The following is an 18,663-nucleotide window of genomic DNA, read 5'->3' as shown; positions in this document are numbered from 1 at the left end:
TCAGTATGCTGATTAGAAGGCTGGTTGGGGCCATTATACTATTTGGAGAGCTAGTGGGGGCCATTATACAGTGTGAATGGTTGTATAGGGGACATCATACTGAGTGGAGGGGCATGGGGGCCATTATACTGTATGGAGGGCTGTGTTGCGATCACAGTTGGGGCATCACACTGTGTTTCGGTCACCATACATTGCCAGGGAAGGGGTCTACAGTAGGGTCAGCATACTGTTTATGCGAAAGGTACTGTGGAAAAATTCACTGTGTGGGTATCATACTATGTTTTGGGGGACACTTGACATCATACTTTATGGGGATAATGAAAGAGCAATCTAGGGGTTTCAATAGGAGGCAAATGACTTTGTAAGGGCTGCAACTTTGTGAGATACACTCTTCTGTGACCACGCCGAATGTTAAGGGGTCTTTTTTGTTTGTTTGTTTTTTTGGGGGGAGGACCCAATTAGAACTTATGCTATGGGGCCCATGATTTCTATGTATGCCCCAGGTAGACATAGTGTGAATTGAGGATATATACAGTAGATAGATACTATGTGTTGCTGTACATAGCTCCACAGAAATAAACATCTTTATATGTACTTACCTTTTAATGTCTTCACATCCTGTTCCGTCCAGATGTGTCCGGATCCCAGCATTCAATGCGGCAGAAGTTCACCGACCTCCATATTGGGACACTCAAGTGATGGGTATCTCAATATGGAAACTGCTGGTGGTACCAGCCTCTTGTGCTGTACCACGAGCACAACACCGTCGCAACACACACAATGTATACGATGTACACACCACACACACACAGACATACACAGTATATTCCTTACGCACCACAGACACACATACACTGTATACGCTGTATACAGCCTCTTGCGCGGTATCACCAGCGGAACACCGTCACAAACACGCCGCCTCCGGGATCAGCCGAATGATTCACTGACTGCCGCCATTTTTGTACAGGAGGAGCGCATGTGCAGTTTTAATGTGACCGACGCTATCTGTCTGCACAAACATGGCGGCGTTCTGATTTACTGCGCCTGCGCAAATTCCGCGCAGGTGCAGTGAATCATTTGTGTGATCCCGGCGGCAGATGGGCGACGTGTCTACAGGCAGAGGAAGCCGGTCACATTATAGGGGTTTTCCCATGAACAAAAGTTCATTTTAAAAATTGTCTGTGTCTGACCGTGTACGGAGCATTCCACAGCTCCTGGGCAGGGGAGGAAGCAAAAAACAATACTGACATTATAGCAGGGGAACACAGAGGATTCATTTTGTGAGGTAAAATATTTCACTGACTGTTTTTAAACAATATTTTACCTCACAAAATGTATCCTCTGCGATCTCCTGCTGTAATGTCAGTATTGTCTTTTGCTTCCTCCCCTGCCCAGGAGATGTGGTATGCTCCGTACATGGTCAGACACAGACAATTTTTAAAATGAACTTTCGTTAGGCACAGGAAGGAAAGACAGCAGACAAGGGGGATAGCACATGGGGTAGACAGGTCAAAGAACAGAGCACAGACGGGAGAAGTCAGCACATGGGGAAAGCGAGAGAGAGTGGATAGGTGGGTGAGCACATGGGGGGAGATTCTCAACTCTGCAAAGCCTGCCCCCATCGTGACATTACCGCCCTCTCGATGCGATAGCACCGGGCCTCCATCAAGTATATATATACAGTATATATATATATATATATATATATATATATATATTTATTTATATTTATACATAACTAGCTGAAGAGCCCGGCTTTGCCTGGGCATAGTAAATATCTGTGGTTAGTTATAGCACCTCACTTCTCTTATTTTCCCATCACGCCTCTCATTTTCCCCATCACATCTTTCATTTTCCCCCTCACATCTCTCATTTTCTCCCTCACACCTCTCATTTTCCCCCTCACTCCTCTTATTTTCCCCCTCACTCCTCTCATTCCCCCCTAACACTTGTCATTTCGACCTCACATCTGTCATTTTCCGATCACTCCACTATTTTCCCTCACTCCTCTCATTTTGCACTCACACCTTTTCATTTTCACCTCACACCTCTCATTTTCACCTCAGTATATACATGTTTGTCATCTCCCTTATATATAGTATACACCTGTATGTCATCTCCTGTATATAGTATATACCTGTATGTCATCTCCCCTGTATATAGTATATACCTGCTGTGTCATGTCCCCTGTATATAGTATATACCTGTATGTCATCTCCTCCTATATATAGTATATACCTGTATGTAATCTCCTCCTGTATATAGTATATACCTGTGGGTCATCTCACCTATATATAGTATATATCTGTGTGTCATCTCCTCCTGTGTATAGTATATACCTGTATGTCATCTCTTCCTATACATAGCATATACCTGTATGTCATCTCCTCCTGTATATACTATATACCTGTAGGTAATCTGCTCCTGTATATAGTATATACCTGTGTGTCATCTCCTCCTGTATATAGTATATACCTGTATGTCATCTCCTGCTGTATGTAGTATGTACCTGTATGTCATCTCCTCCTCTATATAGTATATACCTGTGTGTCATCTCTCCTGTATATAGTATATATCTGTGTGTCATCTCCTCCTGTAAATAGTATATACCTGTGTGTCATCTCCTCCTGTATATAGTATATATCTGTATGTCATCTCCTCCTGTATTAGACCTCGTTCACACGTTATTTGGTCAGTATTTTTACCTCAGTATTTGTAAGCTAAATTGGCAGCCTGATAAATCCCCAGCCAACAGTAAGCCCACCCCCTGGCAGTATATATTAGCTCACACATACACATAATAGACTGGTCATGTGACTGACAGCTGCCGGATTCCTATATGGTACATTTGTTGCTCTTGTAGTTTGTCAGCTTATTAATCAGATTTTTATTTTTGAAGGATAATACCAGACTTGTGTGTGTTTTAGGGCGAGTTTCGTGTGTCAAGTTGTGTGTGTTGAGTTGCGTGTGGCGACATGCATGTAGCGACTTTTGTGAGATGAGTTTTGTGTGGCGACATGCGTGTAGCAACTTTTTGTGTGTCGAGTTGCATGTGACAGGTTAGTGTAGCAAGTTGTGTGCAGCAAGTTTTGCGCATGGCGAGTTTTGCGCGTGGCGAGTTTTATGTGTGGTGCCTTTTGAGTATGTGCAAGTTTTGTGTGAGGCAACTTTTGCATGTGTTGCAACTTTTGTGCATGTGGCAATTTTTCCGCGTGTGCAAGTTTTGCGTGTGGCGAGTTTTCCATGAGGTGAGTTTTGCACGTGTGGCGAGTTTTGCATGTGGAGAGTTTTGCGCGTGGCGAGTTTTGAGCGGCGACTTTTGTGTTTTGACTTTTATGTGGCGAGGTTGGTGTATGTGTGGTGAAATGTGCGCTGAGGGTGGTATATGTGTTCGAGCACGTGGTAGTGTGTGGTGCATTTTGTGTGTGTGTTCATACTCTTTGGCGCCATCGCTCTCATTCTTTAAGTCCCCCTTGTTCACATCTGGCAGCTGTCAATTTGCCTCCAACACTTTTCCTTTCATTTTTTCCCCATTATGTAGATAGGGGCAAAATTGTTTGGTGAATTGGAAAGCTTGGGGTTAAAATTTCACCTCACAACATAGCCTATGACGCTCTCGGGGTCCAGACGTGTGACTGTGCAAAATTTTGTGCCTGTAGCTGCGACGGTTCAGATGCCAATCCCGGACATACACATACACATACACACACACATTCAGCTTTATATATTAGATAAAATAATTTGAAAGCCAAATGGACACATCTGTGAAATGCAGGCTGCCCTTGGATCACAATACCTGTTCTGACCAGAGGGTATTTTGATTTATCATATATTAACAGATATGACCAATTTCACTTTTGAGTAGAAATCATGTTAAAGTAAACCATGTATTTAGTAAGGTATGGACCAAATAGAGAATCTAATACATTGTGTCGCCTTATGGTCTAACCCTTGGGAGTTGTCTCGTCCAAACTTTCTCTGACCATGGCGAATGGATGTACCCACAGGTTATGTTTCTCCACCATTACAAAGATAAATGAAATATTCAGTATAGTATAGAGGTAGCTGTGTGACCAGTCAATAGACAGTCTTCATAAACCCTGACTGCAGTAATAATAGACCCCCACCTCCCACCATTGTATAGAGCTCTGCTGGAGGCCAGTGTCAGACTGGATGCATCAATGTCCAAGGAGACAGACAGATCCTACTGGTGGTGGCTGTCACCCATTTATGCCTACAAGGACTATATAGCCATTGCCTAAGGCTTGGGAGTACGTGTATGTCTCTTTTCTGACAGTCTTCCAATTTACTGTCTCACAAACAAACAAAAAAAACATATCAGACGATTAATAAAATAACATAAAGTGTAATCAGATAAACAAACCAAACTGTGCCCGGTGGTCCTTGTCTAGTCCTGGTTATTATGGTTCATATCCTGTGCCTATCCCTGAGCCTATATAACTCCTGGGTACAGAGACAGGCAGCTTTCCTGGGCTGCATACAAGCTCCATTGATATAAATGGAGCAAACCTGCAAAGTTATACCTTGTGCATATTGTATCTGATGGAGCATAACACACATTTTAATTCATCAGATCTATATTAAATCCAACAGCAAAAAAAACAACCCTACAATATTCCTCCATATGAAACTCTTGCCTCCTATAATGGCTCCTTGCAATAATATACTGGCTTGCTACAAATGTTTGTTTTCTATTGGAATACAATGGACAGAAGGTTCTGTTCTACTTCCCGACATTCCATCTTTTGCCATCTTTCCACTTTGCTCACCGACCATTTTACTCCATAGGGATCAATGATCTTTATATACAAGTATTGATTTCTACCTTCTGTCCCTCCGTCAGAACAGGATACAATGGAGACTGATACAAAGCCTCGTGCATAAAATGGGTCCTGCCCTGGACTTTACATCATAATCAACAACAAATATGGAATTAGATGCATTATATTATGCCATAATCCCCATTAAAAAAGTCCCAATTAAAAAGAGGTCAAAATAATATTTGCAATAATTTGATGAAATAGTGAATTGTTAGCCACTGATTGTATTCTAGCAAGATAAATGGAGGATGGAGGAACACTGAAAGACCAAACAGCAACACATCATTCTACTTTGGAGCTGCATAACTTCTTCAGTTTTATTCTAAATACATTGAATCAATGCTATTATTTCATGGCCAATTCATTACAATTACTGCGTCAGATCTTGTAGAGGGACCAAGACAAAGGATTCCTTTGTGTTGAAGAACCCAATGGATCACCGGTAAGGCAAGGAACTAGGCAAGTATAACTTTGTGGTGGGATGGATGCTGAAAATCTTAATTGTTGTTCCTGTATCACCATTCAGCTTTATAAAGCCACTGAACTAGAGAGTATACTGTGGATATGCACCAATTGGACATAACAGTGAAACTAATTACTGGGGAATAATATGAAGAAAATCCTGCTAACTCATAACCAGGTGGACAGATCACACGTGTGTGGACCAATAAGAAAAGACGAAAAAAATCCAGATCCCCTGATCCAATGTCGTTAAAATTGGCATTTATTCAATAATCTGCCTAAAAAAATATAACACATTTCAGATCACTTCTAATTCTCCATCATAGCTACTGATGGAGGATCATAAGTGATCGGAAACGAGTTGCATTTCTGCGCTTGTGGGTGTTTTTCGTGGGTTATTTAATAACAGTTTTAGCTACATTTGATCGTGGGAACTGGTAGTTTTTGTGTTTTCTCACTGACTGGTGAAGATACAATATCTTGTCATAATGGCACCAGTCAGTCAACTGTACAGTCAGTTCTTGAAGTTCATATGTTGAAAGCAAAAATGGGAAAATGTAAGAATTTGAGTGATTATGACATGAGATCAATTGTAGTAACCAAGTTGACTGATCCAGAACATCTGCAAAATGGCAGATCTTATGGTATGAAGTGGTTAGCAGCTACTGAAGTGGTCCAAGTAAAGTCAACTGGTGATAGGGGAATGGGCAATCAAAGGACACAAACGTCCGCTTGGTCTAGAACCACAAAAAAGCCACGCCTGCACAAATTTCTGAAAAATGTAATCCTGGCTATATAAAAAAGGTGTCAGAACACACAGAGCACCGCAGCTTGATGCAATGGGCCATATAGCAAAGGCAGCCCCCTGCCCATCTCAGGTCGTGCCTACAATGAGGATTTGAGCATCAGAATTGGGCAGTGGAGGAAGGAAGGTGTCTGGTCTCATGAATCACATTCTCTTTTACACCTTGAGGAGGTCCGGGAGCATGTGTGTGCACTAACCTAGGCAAGAAATTCATTATGGGAAGGAGAGAGGTTTCTTATGTTCTGGGCAATGATCTTCTGTGATACCCTAAGACAGGTCCTGGCATTCATGTGGATGTGACTCCTACCACTTACCTAATAATTGTACATACCATGGACCCACCTTCATGGTAACATTATTCTCTAATGGTGCATTATTCTCTGAAGTGCTACAAATATTCATCCTGAAGCAAAGAGGTCAAATGACGGCTTGGTTCCAAATTCTCTAGCTCCAAATCCAATTGTTGATCTGTTGGATCAGATAGAAAATCAAGTCTGATCCACCATGGAGGCAGGACCAAGCAACTTACAGGACTTAAAGGATCTTCCGCCATCATCTTGGTGGCAGATGCCACAGACCCCGGAGGTCTTGTGGAGTCCATGTCTCAGTGGGTGAGAGGATTTTGGGTGGCACATGGAGAAATGAAGAAATACACAATATTAGGCTGATGGGTTTAATATTGTTTGATCTGAGTGTCACTTACACAATCGATCTGATTCTCTCACATGAGTCGTGTGACCCCGGCCTTATGCCCTGCACCAATTATTACTGATTTATGCCAGAGGTGCACCAGTATCTTACTCCTCTGCAGCATCCGCCAGTTTTAGGGTGCAGGCACAATCACCATTCTTTGTCATTTGGAATCCTGTATGTTAGAGGGGCAAAACTGGTTGTCTGCCTTTGATTATATATATATATATATATATATATATATATATATATATATATATATATATATATATGTTATTTTTTTATTTTACTTAAATGCATGTATTTGGGGCTAAAAATCTCTTGTTACATTGAAAATTTTGCACCGTTTGGCTTTTACAGGCTTTTGGCTTTCCTGTACATTGAACTTTGATGTGGTCTATGATCATCAATCAGCTGAGAAAAAAAATAGATAAAAAGTAACAAACTCCCCACAAGACTGTCATAGTGGGCTGACTGATGAGTTCACTTTTAACTCCTTCTGCAGCCAGCAATAGACAGTGTAACCCAGCAGCTTTAGAAGGCAAAGTGATGAGCGAATAGACTCGTTACTCGAGATTTCTCGAGCATGCTCAGGGGTCCTCCGAGTATTTTTTAGTGCTTTGTTCAATTTAGTTTTTGTTCATTCAGCAGAATGATTTACACCTACTAGCCAGGCTGAGTACATGTGGGTGTTGCCTAGTTGCTAGGGAATCCCCACATGTAATCTAGCTGTCTAACAGATGTAAATCATTCAGCTGCGGCAACAAAAACTAAATCTCCGAGCACTAAACAATACTCGGAGGACCCCCGAGCATGCTCGAGAAATCTCGAGTAACGAGTCTATTCGCTCATCACTACAAATTATGCAATTTTTTTTTAATAAAACCCAATTGCAAAAATGATATTTAGCCTTGATTACATGCACTTAAGAAAAAATGAGTTCCCAAAAGTGGACAGACCCTTTAAGTTACAAGTAGAGTTTACCAAGGCTAGAATTCCCAGTGATGAGGAAACTTATCAGCATGTGCTCAATTTCCTTGCAGCGCCATCACTGGTGACCTGAAGCATTGTAGGCTAAGATAAAAAGCTGCTATAACACACTATGGACAGTGTTCTGATGGGAACCCTTGGGTCCCTGCCGGAGGGGTTCCCATGTGATAAGTTCCCCAACTGCTAGAATCCCCAGTTATTAGCTCTAATCCACCAGCAAACATGCTCCATTTCCCTGCAGCGCCACCACAGGACACCTGTAGTATTACAGCTAGAGGTCCTTGTAATGCATTGACAGACCTGGTCTTAAAGGGAACCTGTCACCCCCAAAATCGACCATGGGCTAAGCCCACCAGCATCAGGGGCTTATCTACAGCATTCTGTAATGCTGTAGATAAGCCCCCCGATGTATCCTGAAAGATAAGAAAAAGAGGTTAGATTCTTAGAAAGAGATGTTCTTTTCTGGACAATCGAAATTTAGTCACAAGTCCACCTAAATGTGGTGAATTTTCCAGTCATTGCACAAAAATTTTCTACAGCGGTTTGAAGCAATCATTTTTATTAAAAAGGTTGACAATAAAGGAATGACTTTACAAATAAATATAAAGTATTTAATATATATTTATCAGATCACATTACAAAAATATGTGTAAAATTTGTAACTGGCAAAGAAAAAGTCCCATTTGAAGACCTAAAGTTACAGTTTCAGCACTAAACCAAACGTTACAGATAGAAGATATAGTAATCCGGAGAAAGCAGGCGGTCGGGGCGCCCTTGGCCTTACAATAACTATAGTTTTTACATGATTTACATAGGACTTCTTTTTTCTACAGCAGATAAAATGTACAATACATATATTCTTCCATCCATACAATTCCCTGAGTCTAAACTAAACTGAAAAACTGTGCTAAAACACACGAGCCACATTAAGGTACTAATGGTGGAACTGCTATAGGACCCCATTTGGCATCAATATACAACCCCCAAGTAAAACAGGATTCGATATTTTAGAACAATAGTTCAGTTTACAACAGTGTAAGGCACTTGGGGTTGTACCGAAGGCGACAGAAAGTTGGAATGGAACATTTACAACAACAGCCATAGTATATATACAATATGTACTGTATACGCTTTATATATTGTGTGTTCCTATAGGGCCAGCGATGGAAGCTGTACCTTAAAGGGGTTGTCCAGGACTGGAGAAACAGGGTCTCATTTATTTTCAGAAACAGCACCATTTTTTTGTTTAGAGGCTGCATTAGGTACTGCAGCTCATCCGCATTTGACTAGGGATAGCTGCAATGCCAGACACAGCCAGGAGTGGCGCTGTCTATAATACAAAAATAAATATGAATCCTGGACAACCCCTTTATGTGATGTTTAGTTTAGACATAAATGATAACAGCAGCGCTCCCATTACGTAAGATAAAAGAAAAAATGATCCCTAATACAAGTACATACTGACCACAACATGGAAACTTTGACATAAAGAAACATGGAAGATAAAACTGTTGATTATAATACTATTTAGACAGCATATACTTGATAAAAATGGTTCAGGATGCCAAAAATGTAATTAATTATATTAATACAGAGATGGCAATCAATGATTAAGCCCGCCCACTTGACTCTGAAGCCCAGATTGAGCTCAAATGAATAAATTAAAAGTTATACTGAATAACCCGATCCTACAAAAACATATTCCAATCTGTTCATTTAATCCTGTTCTATAAGAGGCTGCTTGCAGATCAGACACCATAGAAAAGAGAAAGGGGAGAGAATTTTTTTTTTTTACTTAAATGTACTTTTGACCAAAATTTGCTTTTTCAATTGGAGTTTATTAAAAAAAAAAGTTGCACCTTTTGCTTTTTACAACTTCTGTGTTGCACGCTCTGCACAATGGGCTAACTGAGCGTCCATCAGTGAGTTCATTCTGGCGGTCTGAGAGAAGACTCTGTAACTCAGTTATCTGTCTTTTTCTGAGCTCTTCTCAGCTGATTTATGACCATAGACCACATCAAAGTTGAATGAATCTAAAAATCAAATGGTGCAAAATTTGTAATGAAACACAATGGCAAAAATGATTTTTAGCCCCAAATACACGAAATTAAGGAGATTTTTTTTTTTTACCACATAGGTGGATAACCCCATTATGCTGTGTCAGCTATGCTAACATCACTATTCCCAGAATTGGTCCAGATTCCCCAAATTTGGGAAGGGTTAGGGAAAAGGGTCAAATTGTTAATTCTAAGTGTAGATGGCGCATAAATCCATGTGGATGACGGCAGATGAAGAATGAAGAGTGGGGACAGATATTAGCAGGCTAGTATGGAAAACGGTGAAAAATAATAAAAAAAATAAAATCTATCTATCTATCTATCTATCTATCTATCTATCTATCTATCTATCTATCTATCTATCTATCTATCTATCTATCTATCTATATGTCTGTATGATAATAATTGGGCCAAAGATGACACCAAATAATCACACATCACAAGTGGATTACTGGCAGAGTGGATTTTAATCGTAAGATGGAATACTTTAAGGAATGGGGTACTATAATACTTACTTGCCATAAAGGAGGTTTGGAGGAAAAAAATAGATACAAAAAATACAATAAAAAACATTTTTTTTTAAATCTGTTCATTAATTTCTTTTTAATTTTTGTTATGTTAATTTAGGAAACAAATTAGGATTCCAAGTCTATATTAGTGCATGGGTTACTAGAAGCTTTCAAATCATTGTCACCGGTGGAAGTTCACACGTGGAATCATTTCTGTATCTTCCGTGGCCACTATAACAAGACGTGGCACTACCTGGTATATGTCAGTGATACTATTAACATCTCTCCAATATCAGGTCTCATGGAAGACGACGTTTCCAATTATCTGATGTCTTTTCCTCATGGGTTCAGCCATTAGTTGTTGTACTGGACTGGTCCCAGTTACAGGCGGCATTTCTTCATCTGACCACGGATGGAGGACCGCTGCACACATTTTCGTCAGTTGTTTCCAGTTCAGGCATAAAACGACTGATGGGACCCAATTAATGTATGGAAGCCCAGCTTGATTTTCAGGAACCATGATCATGGGAGGGTGGTTCTAAATAAATGTAGCAGCAGGAAGTCCATTGTACAGATATTTAGGCTTTTATGAGTGATAATTCTGGGGCTTACTAAGTAGGACCCACCAACAGTCCTAGCTTACATTTGGGCAGCCCAACCAGTGTCGAACTGAGGTGCCAAGGGCCCACCAGTAACCAATCCAGGGTCCCAGCTACATGCAAATGTGACATTATCCTCAATCACAAATGTATACAATAATGAACTGGACAGATTGTTAAATGAATAAGATGGCTCCATTGTCTATACATAGTGATTAATGTATATTGTCCCAAGTACTGCTCATATAAGAGGGTGGTGGCCCACTCCTGCACAGCGGCCCACCGGAGGATTCTCCTGTTCTCCTGTGGGCCAGTCCAAGCCTGAGCCCAACTATCTGCTGACACCTACTCCTGAATTCGGGTAGGGTCACATAACCGTTCTCCCTGCAACCGAGAAAAATGGACCGATTATTCTGATCAGACTCCGATCAAAGTTTGATCTGAGTAGGATCAGTTTTTGTCAGACGTGGAGAGAAAAAAAATATTCTCCGTTCCAACATTCCGTGAAAATCAGATAACAATCAGATGTCATCCGCGTGCTCTCCAATTTTTTTTTACGGACCCATAGACTTGCATCGCCGATTTAGATCCAACATTCAGATTAAAATCGGTTGTGCCACTGATTTTTTTCTGAAGAAAGAATCGGACATGTGCACAGCCCCATAGAGTGTCATGGGTACAAGTGCGATCTTTGAAAAGCACAGATGTGCACGAGCCATTAGATACAGAACTGTTGGATTTGAACTCGTCCTTTCTTACAGATAATAGGTGCCAGACAAATATTGACCACTCTCCCCTTAGGGCAACCGACATGCAAGCTGTGATCCTAGCACGCATGTTTATGAGAGCGAGGTGAAGTGAAGCAGAACAATACCCTGTAACACTGCGTCGGGCAGACTCTGGGGTTGGAGAACCACAGATCTTCAGATCTGCATGATTATACATTTGATTACTTGCTATAAAGTAGTTATGGCTACTTAGTGGAAATGGCAAAATGTGGGAAAATGCCCATACACAAAAGTCCGTGTCCACACTGCAGGAAAGAGCTATCTATTCTTCATGTTGTACATGGTGAAAAAAAAATCAAGATAAAAATCCTCTAATAATCCTATACTACTATAGTGATGACCGGTTGGATATATGGCGGACGCGGATCACAATGATGTTATTGGAAGATTGTATAGACTTTAATTTTACACTTGTGTCTCTTTATGTCGCCGGCCATTAAACTCATGTGTCTATGTGTTCTGTGAAAAAGACGGGCAACAATCTCAAAATAAGAAAAACTGCAGCGTAAATATAGGACCGGGATTTAAATGATGGAGATATCGGCAGGGGGTGATCGGTAATATCCCTTCTGTCCGTCAGGTGGAAAACATGCAATAAGTTGAAGCCAGGAAAGGACCTCATTAAAGCATCTTTGTTATGAATTAGAAGACTTTTAAAGGGGTTGTCCGGCCCTGGGATATAAGTCTGCAGTCACTGTGCATGAGTGAGTGCATGATGGCAAGTACGCAATTTGCATAATTTCTGCCACATTCCGACTAGACGTGTACAGTCTCACTCAATTCGCTTGCATTGGGTGAGGCCGTGGACGTCTAGTTGGCATGTGACTGCATGTATGAAAATCACATATTTGCCTATGCACACCAAGTGATCTATTAACAGGTCGTTCAGTGCACATCTGTAGCGCCGTCTGCATGTGTAAACAGGCTACTAAACGTCTGCTGACTGGCAAACATGGAACCGATCATCAGTCGTTTAAAGCCACCAGTTGGTTAGTGTAAACCTGGCATAAGAGGGGCCCAAGGAGGATTAAACAGTAACCGTGGGTTTAATTTTTATTTAATAAATCAATAATTCAAATGAAAATTAAAAAAAAAACTTTGCAAAATATCTTATCAGAAAAATTTACTTCTTTCTCCTCCTGGACTGGTCTTTCATTCTCAAGTCATAGGTGAAATCTGTAAAATCTATAATCAGTGACTGTAGATTTTGCCATCGACAGTTGGTAATTATCAGATTCTATGGAGAAGGGGGAGGGGAGGAGCTAGAGGCAGACATAGACATTCTGCTGCAAGGTCTCCTGAAGTGACAGTAACATGTCTCCATAGAACTTTATGAGCACCAACTGTCACCTCCTATCTCCAGTAATGGGAAAATCTGGATTCACTGAGGACACATTTTACCCCTGAAATGAGAATTTTGAGAATGAATGATGAGTTCAGGAAGACAAAGAAGAGGTTTTCTCCAATAGGAATATGAATATTTTGTAGTCTATGAAAAATCAAAATAATGAATACAATGGACTTAAAATAAGATGGACCTGATATTGTGGTGTTGTAACCTGTGCCTGGCATCAAGCTGAAAACAATATTTGGGGGGGAGTTTAGTGATGAGAGGTCTGCCTCTGATTGGCAGCTCACAATGCTCCTCCCAAAAGTCCTTTTCAGCCAGATGCCAGGCATAGGATACTACCCCAAGGTCTTGTCTTGCAAGCAGCATAGGTAAATCTTCCTAGCACATCCTTTATGGGCATCTTAGAAACGTCTTTACAAGTGTTTTGTATAATGACAGAAGAACTTTAAAGAGGTTTTCTCAGACTGGGATTTCTGAATTTTCAAGACAGAGTATAAAGTGACTGTAAAAGGCAAGAAGCAGGACTTTCATTAGGAAATGTCTATGTGGATGATTAAGAAAAGCGTTCCCCAAGCTACGTACATGTCACAATTCATGGCAGGTTTATGAGAAGGTTTCCAGGTTAATGCACAGTAATTGCCTCAATTTCCATTCCTAAATCCAAGATACTAGTGTTTCCAAAGACTCCACCATGACACAACATTGGAAGCGGCCTCACACAGTGTTTGGATTACCTTTCAAAGCTTTTTGTATTTCTTTTTTTACTTAAATGCCATGTATTTCATTAAAAATTTTGCATTGTTTGGCTTTTTTTGCAGACTGTTTCCCTGCACATTGTTGGCTGCCGAATGAGTTAATTGAAAATCCTTCAGTGAGGGTGTACTAATAGGGAATTTGTAACGATTAAATCTGCCTTTTTCTGAATTCTCATAGTTGATTTATGACCCTATCAATGTTCAGCTACACTTTGATGTAGTGTGCCATCATAAATCAGCACAGAGGCATTCAGTAAAAGACCGATAAAAAAGATAGGGTGATGTCCCGCGGCATGTATCTGAAATTCTGCCCACCGTGATGCCCAATGATCACATTGTTTGGTTTTTAAAATTGGGCATCACAGTGGGCAGAGCGTTGGACACGTGCAGCAAGATACAATAGATGCTATAACCTCTCACTTACGGACACTCAGTTTGCTCATTCTACAGCCAGCTAAGTGCAAACAGGTGAAAAAAAGACAAATGGTGCAAAATTTGTAATGAAACCCAACTGCAAAACGTATTTATCCTTCTCGTTCTACCATAGTCACAAGACCACGGACTGCCAGGAGTTGTCAAGTGAAGTGGCCGAGCATTCAACACCATGTCCTAACGACTGTCTGTTACTTATATAGCACCATTCATCAGAAAATAGTTTTTTCCCTTAAAAGTACTACGTAGGCCTGGTAAGTAGACATGAATTTGTATCATAGGGAAATATTAGTAAATAAGAAGCATGTAAGAATAATGTCTGTGAAAAGCAGCAAAAACAAGGATGAAATGTAACAATTACTATAACATATCTTGAAGGGACCCTGTCACGTGAAAAAAACGCTATTAGCCTGCACACATAGGATTTATCTGCAGGTTAATAGTGTTCTGAACCTGCCTGACGCCTGCCCTTAAGAGCATCGCTGCAGGGAGGAAATTAAACTTATTCCTCTGGGTAGTGTTTTGATTTTTGTCACAGGGAGGTACTGGTTCAGTCACCACTCTGTGTGCAGAGAGCGACAGCTGTAATCGTGCCCCTGGCACTGACTGACAGCCAGCACTGACTGACAGCCAGCCCTGACTGACAGCCGGCCCTGACTGACAGCCGGCCCTGACTGAGAGCCACCCCTGAGCAAGCTGCTGACAGTCAGTGCCGTGGGCGCAGTTATAGCCGCCACTCTCTACACACAGAGCGGTGACTAAACCTAAACCGGTGCTGGCACCAGGCAGGGTCAGAGCACAATTAACCTGCAGATTAACCCCATATCTGCAGGTTAATAGCGTTTTTTTCACAGGTTCACTTTCATTATATTCAGGGAGATCTCCCACATTGAATTTTTGGAAAGACGCTCTATTTTTAAATCCATTTCTTGATACCAGACAAATCATTTTCTACTCAGAAGCTGTGAGGGAACATCCACATGGGACATATATCCCGGATTTTCCATTGCTGATTGCGGTACTACTTTACCAGTAAAATGGGTGAGATTTGGAAACATTTTAGCAATGCAAAGGCATCTGCAGGGAAAAGTCCATAATGGATTACTCCTGTGTGGATGTACCCTTTAGGTGCTTTTTAATACAATATCATCAAAACAGAAACCATAATAGTTCAATATTGAAAACACAGTCCTATGCCTACGTATCAGGACTGTTAGGGACAATAAGTATTGACACTCCTATCAAGGATGCATACAGAATATAATATAATACTGAGGATGGCTTCTCTATGGCCCCTTGAGGAATCCAACGTGAAACGCGCGTCGGGGCTGTGCGTGTGTCACCACAGATAAGAACATGGGTGAGAGCTATTAACTGTCAGGTGCATGTTGCCATTATTAATGTTGGTAATGAGACTCAGGATTTCACCACATGTAATATAATTGTATCTCCTTTGATATGGTCTCATGCATCCGCAATATTATATCCGGAATATGTAGTACTGTCCCTTTATATTGAGATTAGTTTCATTATTATGCTCTCCCTGATATTTGTGGTGCTATGCCCCTCCTTTTTCTTTACCTGGTCTTTGAACAACTGTGTCACTGATACGTTTTTAATATGTATTGTCTTCTATATGTAATCATGAATTAAAGTCTTTTTTATATTCTACCTTGGACTTTATAGTCCATTTATCCTTTCAGCTCTTTAGGCTGGGGTCAGACTGCTGTAGATTATCTCACCCAAGAGCATTGGGCCGATTATCCAAAATACACTCTGATCAGCATAATGTGATACGATTCTCTTGGATGAGAAGATGGAGAGAAAAATGTCTCCATTTTCTCTATTGTGCGAGAACTCCGACTGCACTCAGATGTCACCCGAGTGCAGTCCGATGGTTTCCACAGACTAACTGACTTGCATGGCCGAGTGCGATCCAAGTATATGATCAAACTCTGACATGTTGCAATTTTAAATCAGATTGGCTCGATCCGAGGAAAATATCAGACATGTGCACAGCCCCAAAGACTAAAATTGGTGTCCGAGTGCGAGACGATGTTTTTATTGGCTCTCACTCAGACCGAAAATACGGTTGTGTGCACGATCCCTAGTGAGAAGGATGAAATCTGCGGCATAAAGCCACATCTTGATGTCCATTCTCCATGTGCGCGTTCTATGGGAGTTATCATGGACAGAACACGTCCCCATTATAGTCTATGGGGCTGTTATTTAAATTTTTTGCTGCACATTTTTTTACTGTTTAATGGTAGGAGAAACTTTTTTTTTTTTTACAGATGAGGAAAAACCGATACCATGCTGATGTTAAGAACGGACAGACCGGCCAAACATGGATAAAAGCGGTCAATTTTTTTGAAACTGATGTTGCAGATTTCAAAAGAAACACCGAACATCAACTTCTGCTGCAGATTTTCTCAGGTTGGGATGTAAGAAAATCTTATCCCTAATACTGGCGCTGTAAAGCACAAAGGATTTTCCATCTGCTGCTCGTCTGTCCTGTGTGGACGTAAGCTCGGTATGGCGGACCCGTTATTCCTATTTTATGTCTCTATGAATAAGTGACATCTCAGTATCTGACATTATCCCACCACTATGATATGTAGCACACAAACCTTTGGCCAGGTTACATGTTAGTCCCATTTTATGTTCACCAAGTAGCAGCATATTTCACAAGTAAATACTGGAGTCACAGATGTAGCAGAGCTGAATTTGTCATTTAGCTTTTCGCTTTAAGCACAGTGATGGCTTAGTGGATAAAAAACATACACATTAGCGACTCAGAGGTCATGATGTACAGTGAGCAGAATGTATGAGTCCAGGAAGATCAGAGTGAAGAAGGAGGCAAATGTCCTGCGTAATGATAATCTGGCTGAAAACTCAGCTCTGCTACATCTCTCTCACCAGTCCTTAGCTTCCATCTTCAGCGGAACTTTCTTTTAATGGTGGGTGAACTTTTCGTAAATGGGAAGTGGAATGATGATGGATCTGTCAGTTCTGGAATCCGATGATTGAAAACACTGATTTCTGGTCACAATTGAGTCCAGTGGGTTTAGAGAATCGCAGCTCTGGGGGGTTAATACAGATGTCTGGTGTCCCCTGTAAAACACAACATACAGCACAGTTACAGTTTACAGTCAATCAGAAAGTTTACAATATAGGAAGTTCTAAGATAGAAGTTTCCATGACCAAAAACAGACCAAATAGCATTTTGTAATAAATCATGTCAGGTACTTAAACATCCCCTCTGCAGAGTCAGGCTTGTAAAAAGATGTGAGGTGCTTATACAGGGGCAGAACAACTGCAATTCTGACTTTATATATATTACAGATAGCATGAATTCAGTGAAATGAGCTTAATATGCAAAAATAATACAACTGCATTAAAACATACCAGTCCTTTCACATATACCTGTACAAAAGAATTGTCTTCTTCCTACCATAACAAGTTTTAGGTGCACATATCAGTCTAATATGTCCATTAACTGTCCTGATTATCATGCTTTGTGAATTGCCATCCGTTCTTTTTGTGTGGACAATTTCTCTTCTTCAGCAATCTGCTAGTACAATAGGTGCTGGAACATCCTTACCTCCACTTCCCAGCAGGAATTGCTACCGTCATTACCCAATGCTCTGAACTCAAAGCCTGACTCGCTGTTATACCTGCATGCAGCGTAGCAAGACAGGAGTGCAAGAGCAGAAAGACAAAGCGCCACCCCCACTTTCTGTAGATAGTCAAAGCCCCACCCCCACTTCCTGTAGATAGTCAAAGCCCACCCCCACTTCCTATAGTCAAAGCCCCACCCCACGTCCTGTAGATAGTCAAAGCCCACCCCCACTTCCTATAGTCAAAGCCCCACTCCCACGTCCTGTAGATAGTCAAAGCTCCACTCCCACTTTCTGTAGATAGTCAAAACCCCACCCCCACTTCCTATAGATAGTCAAAGCTCCACCCCCATTTCCTGTAGATAATCAAAGCCCCTCTCCCAGTTCCTGTAGATAGTCAAAGCCCCACTCCCACATCCTGTAGATAGTCAAAGCCCCACTCCCACTTCCTGTAGATAGTCAAAGCCCCACTTCCAATTCCTGTAGATAGTCAAAACCCCACTCCCACTTCCTGTAGATAGTCAAAGCCCCACTCCCACATCCTGTAGATAGTCAAAGCCCCACCCCCACTTCCTGTAGATAGTCAAAGCCCCACTCCCACTTCCTGTAGATAGTCAAAGCCCCACTCCCACATCCTGTAGATAGTCAAAGCCCAACTCCCACTTTCTGTAGATAGTCAAAGTCCAACCCCCACTTTCAGTAGATAGTCAGAGCTCCACTGCCACTTCCTGTAGATAGTCAAAGCCCCACTCCCACTTCCTGTA

At 41.2% G+C, this 18,663-nt stretch overlaps 1 protein-coding gene across 8 annotated transcripts in view; it reads right to left on the bottom strand.

Annotated features, from left to right (window-relative positions):
- Positions 1–15,147: 15,147 nt before the first annotated feature.
- JAKMIP3 (Janus kinase and microtubule interacting protein 3) overlaps positions 15,148–18,663 on the bottom strand; it is a 177,625-nt gene continuing 174,109 nt past the window's right edge. For all 8 annotated transcript variants that reach the window (XR_013214449.1, XR_013214448.1, XR_013214447.1 and 5 more), the window contains one exon: positions 15,148–17,393. The gene's annotated coding sequence lies outside the window, so the exon portion shown is untranslated. The remainder of the gene's footprint in view (positions 17,394–18,663) is intronic.

The sequence above is a fragment of the Ranitomeya variabilis genome, chromosome 4, assembly GCF_051348905.1.
Source record: "Ranitomeya variabilis isolate aRanVar5 chromosome 4, aRanVar5.hap1, whole genome shotgun sequence".
NCBI lineage: Eukaryota > Metazoa > Chordata > Amphibia > Anura > Dendrobatidae > Ranitomeya > Ranitomeya variabilis.
The sequence above is the reverse complement of the archived record's forward strand: the minus strand, read 5'-3'. Positions and strand labels throughout refer to the sequence as shown.